Raw genomic sequence first — 12,694 nt, forward strand, 5'->3', positions numbered from 1 at the left:
GTCACAGGAAACTAAGACATGTTTAGGATTTCATTCTAAAAGTTGTGGAAATTGTTGAAGGATTTTAAGTAAGGGAATGGCATGATCTGATTTATATCTCAAGATCATTCTGGCTTATGTGTGGAGATAACATTAGTAGAGAAATCATTTAGGAACTATTGTAGTAATACTAGCAGGAAAAGATGGTGGTCTTCAAACTAGAGCAGCGGTCTTGGCAAGAGAGAAATGTAGGAATTATCAGCATATAGATGTTATATTTAAAGTCATGGGAATGGGTGAACTCCCCTGGGAAGAATATGGAACAGGGAGAGCAAATGGCCCAAGTCAGAGTCCTGCAGATCTCGGACCTTTAGATCAGAAGAGGAGGTAGCAGAAGACTCTGAGAAGGAATAATTAGAAAGATAGGAAGGTATCATTGTTAAAGCCAAGGTCAGAGTGGAGGAGAAGAAAGAAGATGTTAAATAATCTGTACTGAGAGTCAGGTGGGAACTAATAGAGACTCACATGCAACTTTGCAGTGGTAAGACTCGTGTGAAATTCCAGCCTGTCAGGGAGGGGAGGTATCCAGCAATGCTCAGTAGTACAGCTGTGGTCTCAGAACAGCCAGAGAGACTGGGATTTTGAAAGAAAGGAGAGTCAAGGGATTGAATATGTATATATGAGAGGGGGGGTTATAAATTGAATAAGGAGAAAAATGAAGATTATACACTGGATTGTGACCTGAAGGTGGTGAGGAAAGTCCTTCTGTTTGGAGCTCTGGGTGAGATGAAAGTGATTAATAGAGCAGGTTTTCTTGGTGGATTTCAGTCAGTGATTTGGGACATGTTCTGCTGGTGACTAACCACAGCTGTAGAATGAGTTCTGAGAAGGCATGAAAGGAGAGGGCTCTCCAGGCTCTGTTCCTCCTCCGTCTGAAGTGCTCTTCACCACCTCACTCTAGGCTGGACCCGCTCTTTGTCCTTCATGCCCCACGTAAAAGGCCACTGATCACTCCGTCTAAAGCACATATTCCACCCCCACACTGACTTCTTCTTATGACTTCCTCTCATACCTCTTAGCACAATTTCAAGTGATATGCTTACCTACTTAGATACGGTGTATTTGCCTACGTCTCCGCTTAACATTAAGCTCTCCATTTAGAGATTTTGTTTGTTTTGTTACTTAGAGCTTCTCTCTCCCCCACTACGTCTTACTCTTCAGAGGGGTCAGGAATCTGTCGAATGAATTCATGATGCTACAAGTTGGAACAGAGAGGAAGACTGTGACCTGAAGTAGATGATGTGTGAACAAGAAAATGCTCGCCAGAGAACTTAGTGTCCCCAGCAGAGTCAAAGTGTTAATTAAGGGAGAGAAGAGGCTTCCAGAGAGGAGGAGTGGATATGATAGAGATGGCCAGCAGGTGTTCCTGTGGCCCACCAGGAGCTTTTGGAAGGAGGGAAGGCATGGCTGTCAGGGTCAGCAAGGAGAGATGTCCAGAGCATTGTGGGAGTGACGGATGGCACAGGGACTGGGACCAGAGAGGCTAAAGGCCAGGTCATGACTGGAGGAAACAAAAACCTGGAAGCATGGTGGATTTGTTTTTTCTCTATATCCTCTTAGAGAGTGTGGGTTCTTAGGTTTCACAGAACAGGTTGGGAGGTGATGAGAGAAAAGAGGATGGGAGAAAACAATGGCCTGTTAAGTGCTACTGTCCCTTTATGACTGTAGAAGCCGAAAGTTCAGTAACTTGTCTGAAACCCAAACCGTGTGGCTAGTGAGAAGCGGAGCCTGACTGAGCCTGCTCTCGAGTCTGATTTCAGAGCCATCCTCTTTTCCGGCAAACCAGTCAATGTCTTTTCCAGAGGGCCATCTTCAATTTTAAACAGTAGAAGAATTTTAAAAGTATTTCTACCTGATTTGCAGAATCTGAGCCATTCTTTAGAAGTTTCAACTTAAAATTATTTAATTTTAACATTGAAATTGTCCCTTTCCCCTCTTTTGTCTTTCAAGATTATCCTGTCATTGACTTCATTCCTGCTTAGCACGTAGGGTGTCTGTTAAATAGATGATGGTAAAAAACAAGTTAGTTCTCTCTTTGGGGGGCTGAATAGTAGCAGAATGAAATCAGGATTTTTTGTTAACTTTCCCTGAAGTGAAACCATAATAAAAATTTGCCAAAAATTCTTTTTCTAATATGGTTCTTGATGGCAGCCTAGGAAGTAGCTTTGTTGAGCTTCTCCTGTTATAGTTTTAAAAAGTTACTCCCAAGGGCTAAAATATAACATTTAAGGAAGCAACAAATTGTAGTTATTTCTCAAATTTCAGTGTGTATCAGAATTAAGTAAAAAACTTCTCAAAAATCCATATTGCTGGGTCTCATCCCTAAGAATACATAATTTACTGGAATTATGCATTTTTAACAGGGTTCCCAGTAATTCTAATGGAGATAATATATAAATCCGCTGTACTTTGTGGAACACTGGCTTATCGGTTAAAAGCTGAGGCTTTGGAGTCTGATAGAACTGGATTAAAAATCAAGCTTCACCATGTTCCATCTCCATGACCTTGGCAAGTTCCTCAACTTCATTAAGCCTCATTTCTTCATCTGTAAATAAAAAAGGACAAAGATATTGATCTACCTTTTTATAAGGGTTAAATAAAAGTATAGTTCTTAGAAAGTATTGAAAAGTACTTGGCCTATAGCAACGACTTGGGAAGAGTTTGTGTTATTGTTATTGCCAGTCCTCAAAGACATGGGATTTGAATAAATTAATCCAACTTCTTCAGCTTGTCATTACTTAAAGACTATTTTTTCCTTTTTTTGTGCAGTTTTTGGCCAGGGCTGGGTTTGAACCTGCCACCTCTGGCATATGGGGCCAGCGCCCTACCCTTTGACCCACAGACACTGCCCACTAAAGACTATTTTTTAAAGCACCCTTAGCTCCTTTAGACCTCGCTTATACCGGCAAGCTAATTACTTAGGCTAGAAAGAAGACATGCTTAGTTATTCCTTCATTCAAGGCAGAGGAATTTTAAGCCATCACTTAATTATATTATTGTGCAGCGCTTGGATAGTACGGACTCACCCTGATACTGTTACATATCTGGTTAAGATTAGAGTATCTTCTTTACTGTGCGGCATTCTCCCTCACTTCCATTGAGGTGTATAGACAGGTGTGCTTAGGGATAGCATTTTTTCTTTTCTTAAAAATATTTACAGGTAATTCCTTCTCATAGGTTTCTTTAGATTTCCTTGTTTGCTTTTCCCTGAAGAAGGCAGGCCAGCGTTTCTTTTGGGACCCAGTGGCCAGTGTGAATATGAAATGAATGCAGCGGAAAGTGTAAAATCGTGGTGCCTTCAACCTGGAAAGCTGAGTTTAGTTAGTGGATTTTATACTGGGACATAATGGAAATAGAAAATATACAGAAGGGCTTTTGAAATAATTTAAAAAATTAGGGATTTCTATATGAAAGTAATCTAAATTAACAATTCTCTTGAATGTGGAATGAAAAGGCCTGTGAGGGAATATAATTCAAATGTATAATGTTATGTAAAATTATTATCATGAATGTGGAGTTTTTTAGTCAATTCTTAAAATATGTACCCTTTGACCTAGACCCAGCAATAGTTCTTCTAGGAATTTATCAGAATGATGTTTTTACTTGTGTTGGAAATGACACATGTACATTGCAGCGTCCTTTGTAAAAGCGTAAGACTGCAGTGGAGTAGACTAGTTAAATAAGGTATAGCTAACACAATAGGATACCATACGGCTAATTAAAAAAAATAAGGCAGATTCATGACGGTAATTGGTTGCTGGAAACGAATGTGAAACTAGACAAAGAATGAGAGACAACTGTTTTCAGGCATTGAGAGTGCAAAACTATGATCCTTGCAGAAAGAGAAACACACAAGGTGAGTCCCATAACCTCCTGGGCTTTCTTCCAGGGGTCATTTTTCCTGCTGCACATCAGAGAGGTAGCGCCAAAGCAGAGAGACAGCCTGGTTGAGCTGAGGATCTGCAGGGTGGGAATCCCTGAGCCTGCTCAGTGATGCTTGCAGCTGGACTAAGAGCTGAATGCTGATGTCGTGACCTTGCAGGGTTAGGAATCTAGGTCTTTAGCTCCAACAGAAGGGAAAGCTCTCCGAACACTCTGCGCATTGAGTTGAGACATCAGAAAGCCAAGCCCTCAAAATCAGTACCACGCCTGAAACACCTCAGGCGTGCCCTCATTTAAGTTCAAAGGTGAAGGAGACCTGCCCTAACAAAGGATAAAACTAAGTGTGACAAGATGAAAAAGGAGACACCCATAATTTAATTACTTCCCAGGTCTTTTTTTTTTTTTCTTCCAACTGAATCCTGCAGCGTAGTTAATGGGATTGCATTTTGCAAGGGTGTGCTTTCATGATTCTGGAACTACTATTTGTATTGTAGACTTGAGCAAAAATATATTTAGCACAATGAGGGGAGCCAGGTTTCTTTTTGTGGGAGAAGAATGACAAGTATTCTGTGGTGTCAGATTATAATCTATGGTTTTTAATATGTCTATCGACATGTATACATACAGATACAGCTTCAATGTATAGTTAATTTCTTAGTTCTGCCTGCTGAGATTTCTGAATACACCTTATTTCTTAGCTCTGTTCAGTGACACACGAGTAGCAAAGAGCAAACAGTGCCCAGGTCTGGGTTTCTACATGCTGTTCTCCACTAAAAGAAGTGAGAGCTTTCTGGGGGAAAAGAGACAGGGAAAGGACATCTTAGAACATCGTGTAGTTCTAGAAAGAAAGGAACACTCAAATGATGGGAACAGAGAAGATCACAGAAACTATCTTGGAGGGACTTTAACTAGCCAAGTCTGGAATAATTTGAGAGTCAAAACAAATAATGACAGTGAAGGGTTGTAATCCACTGATAAAGTAATCCGTATCCATACCCATATAAATAAGTGGAAGGATAAACAGATAAATGGAGGAAAAGAGATGTTCTTTCTTATAAAAATACTTTTAAAAACATTAATTCAGTAACTAATTAAATAATAATTAGTAAATTATAGAAAGAATGATGAGTCGGAAAATTATCAAAGGATGCTAAAGTTAGAATGTGGCAGTTTGGTGAGGAAGAAGATATTTATGTAGCCTTAAAATACCCCCCTACAGGGTGGTGCCTATGGCTCAGTGGGTAGGGCACTGGCCCCATATACCGAGTGTGGCAGATTTGAACCTGCCTCGGCCAAACTGCAACAAAAAATAGCCAAGCGTTGTGGTGGGTGCCTGTAGTCCCAGCTACTTGGGAGCCTGAGGCAAGAGAATCACCTAAGCCCAGGAGTTGGAGGTTGCTGTGGGCTGTGATGCCACAGCACTATATTGAGAGCAGTAGAGTGAGACTCTGTCGCTAAACTAAACTAAACTAAACTAAACTAAAATCAGAAAGCATTGGAAGAGGTCTTTCTTCTACCTGAGTATTCTGGCTGGGAATCAAAAGGGGCTACTGACTTCCTTTGAGGCCACAGACCTGGCCCCAAACCGTTTAATTTACAAATCAATCTGTTTTCCCCATCTACACCTCCCCCCCCCCCAGTAACCTCTTGCTACACCTGTACTTTCCACATTCTCCCCCCTCCCTTCTAAAAGGCATCTGTAAAGGTCTCTGACCATCACTGAGACTTTGGGTAATCCTTCTGTGGTTCCTCCCATGCGCGTGGCGTTTGGAAATAAACCTTTCTCTTATTAGTCTGCCGTAATTGTGAGTTGACCTTTGAGCAAACCAACCAAGGGAAAAGGCAGGTTTCGCCATGATCCCTACACTTTACATGATAGAAATCCCCTACACCAAGGATCCAAGTTAACATTACAATATTAGGACAGGAGACTAATGTGATGCAGTGCTCCGGGTACATCATAATTTTGTGATATTCCTGTCAAAAATATATGTTCTGATTCTAATCATGAGAAGACATTTAAAAAAATTAGGGAACATGCTACCAAAATTAACAGGCCTGTAATCTTAGGCCTGGTCATACCAAGGTCAACAAAAACAAAAAACAGTCTAGGAATTCCTCTTAGTTTATAGGAGACTAACGACACAGAAATCAGTGCAGTGCGTATACCAGACGGGGAAATAGTCATAATTGACAAAATGCACATATGAACTGTGGGTAAGTTATAATATGCAGTTGTCCCTCATTATCTACAGGGGATTGGTCCCAGACCACCCAAGGATACCAAAATCCATGGATGCTCAAGTTCGTTCTATAAAATGGTGTAGTGCTTGCACATAACCTATGCACATCTTCCCATATACTTTACATCATCTCTAGATTGCTTATAATACCTAATACAATAAAGTTTTATGTAAATAGTAGGTATTGTTTAGGGAATAAGGACAAGAAGAAAGTCTGTACGTGTTCAGCACAGACACTTTTTTTTCTGGAATATTTTTGATCTGAGATTGGTTGAATCCACAGATGCAGAACACCAGGGATGGCGGGCAAACTGTATAATACATAGTACTACTTAATATCCTGACTTTGTTCATTATACTGTGATTTATGTAGGTGAATATCCTTGTACATAGGAATTATACAGATATTAGTAGTAAAAAGGCATTATGTTTCTGACTTTGTTTCAGGTGGTTGAGAAAATATGCGTATGTAAAAGAATTTATATGGAGAGAAAATCTGATAAAGCAAATAGACAAAATGTAGACAATGGTGAGGTTTGGGATAGAGAATATGTAGGAGTTTCTTATACTACTTTGTACTTGTTCTGTAAGGCTAAATTGTGAAAATAAAGGGGAAAAACCCCAATAAGGCAGCACTAGGTATTAACAAACATGATCTCAATATATATCACACTAAGTGGAGTGAGAGAGGGGAGGATGGAGAGGCAAAATGCAGAATAATAAATATACTACTTTTTTTTAATTAAATCACAGCTGTGTACAATAATGCGATCATGGGGCACCATACACTGGTTTTATAACCATTTGACATATTTTCATCACACTGGTTAACATAGCCTTCCTGGCATTTTCTTAGTCATTGTGTTAAGACATTTGTATTCTACATTTAGTAAGTTTTACGTGTAAGATGCACCATAGGTGTAATCCCACCAATCTCCCTCCCTCTGCCCATTTTCCCCCCTCCCCTCCCCTCCTTTTCCTCCTTCCCCATATTCTTAGGTTATAACTGGGTTATAGCTTTCATATGAAAGCCATAAATTAGTTTCATAATAGGGCTGAGTACAGTGGATACTTTTTCTTCCATTCTTGAGATACTTTACTAAGAAGAATATGTTCCAGCTCCATCCAATATACTACTATTTGTATAAAAAAACACATGAAGATAGACTCATTTGGATTCTCAAGAAAATGTATCACTGGTTACATCTTGAAAGGGAGACCAGGTGGCTAAAGATTGGAAGGGTTAGGCTTATAATATTAGCGTTCTATGTCAAGTATATGCATTACCAGTTGAAAAGATACTTAAGATAATTTATAGGAAACAAAAAAATTGGAGGCAGTCAGTCCCATTTCTTTTCAGAAAGTAGTATTCCAAACAGAGCAAACCTCTGGGTAACTGTAGTTGATTTTCATTAAATCAGTGAGAGAGCTTGGATTGACTCAAGGAAGTTACTAGTACATAAGGTGACATAAAAGTGTTTGGTTTTTGGACATTACCAGATGTACTGGTACGTACCTTTGGAAGACATGTGTATTTTGCATTAGTGTGGTCTTTGCTGTCACTCACTTCCAGGGATAAAGCACTGACCTGGGTAAGACTTTGCTCTTTCTTGTCAGAGCTCTTTCTAATGAGGATTTCTTGAAACAATGGATTATTGTTATAGAATGTACATAAGTTTTTAAAATTGGTAGTTAACCTTTTCTTTTTAAACTTCCTTCCTTTAACATTTTATCTCAGAATAAACCATAGTGCAAGCTTTGACATTTGAGTTATGCGGTAATGTTTACGTAGGGTGTGGTTAATGGAAATGTGTGAAAGCAAATTCCATGTTGACACAGTACACATTGACATAAATAGTCAAATACCTTTCCTAGGCCTGGTTTGATGTTTTGGTGGGACAATTCTTTCCCAAGAAAGAAGCTTAAATAAGAGAAAAAGTCAATTTGGTTTTCATAGTTTTTAACAAGAATGCATTCGTAGAGTTTTTATAGATTATTACTCTTTCTTTTCTGGGTTTTCTAAAGTTTAGAAGAAAATATAGTGTACATTAAGCCATACTGTAGTCATTGGGACAGGTCTTTTTCTCATATTCCATGATGAGCAGGTCTCTGAGATGCCTCTTCACCTGGGGTAGGCTGTCCTTGTCCCCAAAGCCATTTGTTCATCCTGTTCTCTCAGTCTCTTCTCTTTAGCAGCCTTCATCCTGATACCCAGGTGGGCCTTGATTTGACCATGGTCTGATTTATAATTTTTCGACTTTAAAATGGGTTTATCAGCGTGTCATGCCATCATATGCTGAGGCACATCTGTGTAGCAAGTGTTGACTTGATGTGGGGATGTAGCCACCAACTCTAACTTTTTAAATTTTTTCACACCTCCCCTTTCCTTGTGTCACCTTTTCAGTTAAACTTCACATTCTTATCCCCTTAATTGCCCCCAATTAATTGCTGCTTATAATCCTATAATAGCATTTTTATGGCTATTATCATAGTGACCCTGTAAACCTTAAGTGAATTAAGGAATTAGATATGTATATATGTAACACGTATCTAAATGGGAGGGAGTTAATATGTAAATATAATTTATAAAACTTTTATATTAACTCCTTTTGATTTTCTCCTCAACTCATATCTTTCTGGCCTTGATCTCACTACTTCACTGAAGCAATTCTCATTGCCAAACATTTGGTCCTTGTGAGCAGGGCCAACTTCATGAGCATAGCACCTGCACAGCGGCACAGGCCCCACGCTTAGTTTACTACTCTGCTATTACTGTCTTGAAATTCTTAATCATTTTTCTTCAAGGGCCTCACATGTACATTTTTTTACTGGACGTGGCAAATTATGTAGCAGGTAAGGTAAGAGCTGGTCTACTCAGTCTCTTCAAAGCATTTCACAGGGTTTTTCACCTTCTTGGAATTCTCTTATCTTCCTGGACACCACAGTTCCCTTGTCCCCTCCTTCTTCATGGCTCCTTCCTTTGCTCTTCCTTGTCTGAAGATTAAGTACCTTCAGCCTGTTCTTTATATGTTCTTCCTAAATGAGCCTTACTCAGTTTGCAGTCGGTTTTTTTTTTTTTTTTTTTGAGACAGAGTATCACTTTGTCGACCCAGATAGAGTGCCATGGTGTCATAGCTCACAGCAACCTCTAACTTTTGGGCTCAAGCAATTCTCTTGCCTCAGCCTCCCCAATAGCTGGGACTACAGGTGCCTGCCACAACGCCTGGCTATTTATAGAGATGGGGGTCTCGCTGTTGCTCAGACTGGTCTTGAACTCGTGAGCTCAGGCAGTCCATCCACCTCGGCCTCCCAAAGTGCTGGTATTACAGGGGTGAGCCACTGCGTCCAGCCCTCAGTTTCTCCAGTCTGCTGCTAACAGTAACAAAAGAACCTTTTAATAACTACATTTGAGTATATTCTATGGGGCAGGCCCAAATTACAAGTATTATTTCATTTAGTATTTATAATACCTCATTTTGCAGATGAAGTATCCTGGGCATAGAGAGGCTGAGTAACTTGCCCAAGGGCACAGAGAGGCTAAGTAACTTCCCAAGGGCACACAGCAGTAAGTGAGAGCCTGTATTTGAACCCAGGGAGTCTAATTCTACAGTTTGTTCTTTTAACCATCACATTGGACAGTCAAAACTTGGGCCTGGGCTCCAGGTGGGTGTATCTCTCTCCCCACTTGACATTTCCACTTGATGTCTTAATTGGCAACTCAAATTAACTGTGTCCAAAAAAAGAACTCTTGATTTCTACTGTCCCCTTCATCACTCCAAACCACCTCTTTTTCTGGTCTTACCCATCTCTGTAAATGGCACTAAGATTCTCCTGGGTGCCCGGTCAAAGCCTGGCACCTTTGCTTCTCTTTTTCTCTCCCTCACATCAATCATTATCAGCCTCACAGACTCCACCTTTGAGATATGTCTCGATTTTAACTTTTTCTCTCACTTCCCTGCCCTAAGGCCTAGTTCAGCCCACTGTCTCCTGCTGACTAGTTTATTGTAATGGCCTCTTAATTGATTTCATTTTTCAGTCCTGTCCTTTGCCCCCTGTATATTCTGCACACAACATAATGTGTGGAGAATGTGTACTCCGCACAAAAGTTATGATTTTCTTCCTAATGCTTTATTGAAATATAGATATGTACCCAAAATGCACATATCAGAGTAGTATAACTTGGTAAAATTTCACAGTGTGACAGGCCCATTTGACCACTGCCCAGAGCAAGAAATACCTTACCCAGGATCTCCAAAGCGCTCCCTGCGTTCCCGTCCTGGCCATTGCCTTCCCTCCCTGCCACCCAGGTAAATGCTATGCTTGCTTCTAACTACATGGATTAGTTTAGCTTCTTCTTGAGCGTTATATAGATGGAATTTAATTCCCTAGGAGGCATATAGCATGAATATGTCATAATTTACGTATCTATTTTACTTTGATGGGTAGTTGGGTTTCTAGTTTTGGTCCATTTTGAATAGTACTGCCACAAACATTATTGTACATGTCTGTTGCTAAACATAGTGAGAATTTCTCCTGGGCTGCGCACGTGCTAGCTCACACCTGTAATCCTAGCACTCTGGGAGGCTGAAGCAGGTGGATCCCTTGGCTCAGGAGCTCAGTGCCAGCCTGAACAAGAGCAAGACCCCATCTCTAAAAATAACAGCTGGGCAACTATAGTCCCAGCTACTCAGGAGGCTGAGACAAGAAGCTCACTTGAGCCCAAAGTTTGAGGTTGCTGTGAGCTCTGATGCCAATGGCATTCTACCGAGGACAGCAAAGTGAGACCCTGTCTCAAAAAAAAAAAAAAAAGAAAAAAGAAGAACTTCTCTTAGTTATATACCTAAGAATAGGATTGCCTAGTTAAATAGAAGGTGTATATTCAGGTTCAATAGATATTTCACAACAGATTTTCAAAGTGATTATAACCACTAGTATGATATGAGAGTTCTCTTCCACATCTTTACCGAAATTTGGTGTTGTCTTTTCCATCATAATCCTTCTGATCAGGCTGTAGGGATACCTCCTCATGATTCAGTCTGCATTTCCTGGTGACTCATGGACTCGAGCACCTTTTCCTATGTTTATTGGCCATTGGATATCCTCTTTTATAAAGTGTTTAAGCTTTTGCCTGTTTGCCTATTGGCTAATGTTCCTTTCTCCCGATTGGTAAGATTCTTGACAGATTTCGCACCTGTGCACTTTATTATGTGCTGAGTATCTGTATTATGAATTATCTTCTCTGCCACTTGACTTGCTTTTTCACTTAATGGTATCTCTCAATGAACAGCATCTCTTCATTGTAGCTTAGTACAAATTATCTTCCTTTTACTTTTACTTTATTGACTATAATGTTCATGTTCCTTTTGCCTACTCCAGGGTCATGATGATGACCTCTTCTAAGAGCTGATTGTTTCACTGTCCACATTCAGATTTACATTCCCATGTGGAATGAACTTTTGTATATAGTGTAAAGTATAGGAATCAAGATTCATTTTTTTCCTTATGAATATCGTGTTGACCCCACACAATTTTTTGAAAAGACTATTCCTTCCTCATTGTCAGAGTAACAGTTTCCTTTAACCAGAACATGAGATCCTCCTGCTCAAAATCCTACATAATTGCCCTTTGCACTTACAATAAAAAACAAGCGATTCACCACGGCCCCTCTCCCTCCTTGGTTTCCTTTCCACGGGTGTCTTTCTCTCTGCTTTCCTGCGGAAACATTGCCCTTCTTGCCACTTCTCAGTCTTCCAGGACTGTTGTTGTCTTACGCACCCCACTGCGTGAGACAATGCTGTCTTAAGCACGAGGGGTTTCTTCCTCCCAGGGTGTTCTTTCTCTGTTGTCTTAGGCCGGATCACTCACTCCTCATTTCACTCAGCTCTCTGTCCAAATGTCTTTTCCTCACAATGGATCACCTAATCACTCCATCTAAGATTAAAGAGTTAATAATATAAGACAGTCCTCTGCAGTGTGTGATGTTATTAATGATGTCTTCCCTACTATCCTGGGATTCACTGAAGGAACGGAGGCATCTTACTGGCTTTTGCACATCCTGTTTGCAGCATAATACATAGAACTCAAATAAGGTCCGATTCTTCTCTACTTTTGTCTGCATTTGCCTAAGATCATTCTATTTCATAATTTGGATAAACTGTGTCAGAACATCAACTTTTTTTTTTTTCTTTTTTTGGAAACAGCCCTGGGTAGAATGCCTTGGCATCATCGTAGCTCACAGCAACCTTAAACTCTTAAGCCCCAAAGCTACTTTTGCCTCAGGATTCTAAGTACCTGGGACTACAGGCACCCACCACAATGCCTGCCTAGTTTTTCTTATTTCTTTAGTAGAGATAAGGTCTTGTTCTTGCTCAGGCTGGTCTCGAACTCCTGAGCTCAAGCGATCCACCTGCCTTAGCCTCTCAGAGTCCTGAGATTACAAGCGTGAGCCACTGCAGCCAGCCAGAACATCAACTTTTTTAAAAAGGAGGCAATAAGCAGCATTTCAGCTCAAAATTTATGAACTCACCTTA

General features: G+C 40.2%; 1 protein-coding gene across 2 annotated transcripts in view; it reads left to right on the forward strand.

Annotated features, from left to right (window-relative positions):
• Positions 1-12,694, forward strand: part of POC1B (POC1 centriolar protein B) — a 112,816-nt gene that overhangs the window by 9,193 nt on the left and 90,929 nt on the right. The gene's annotated exons all lie outside the window — the stretch shown is intronic.

The sequence above is a fragment of the Nycticebus coucang genome, chromosome 3 (genome assembly GCF_027406575.1).
Source record: "Nycticebus coucang isolate mNycCou1 chromosome 3, mNycCou1.pri, whole genome shotgun sequence".
Lineage (NCBI taxonomy): Eukaryota > Metazoa > Chordata > Mammalia > Primates > Lorisidae > Nycticebus > Nycticebus coucang.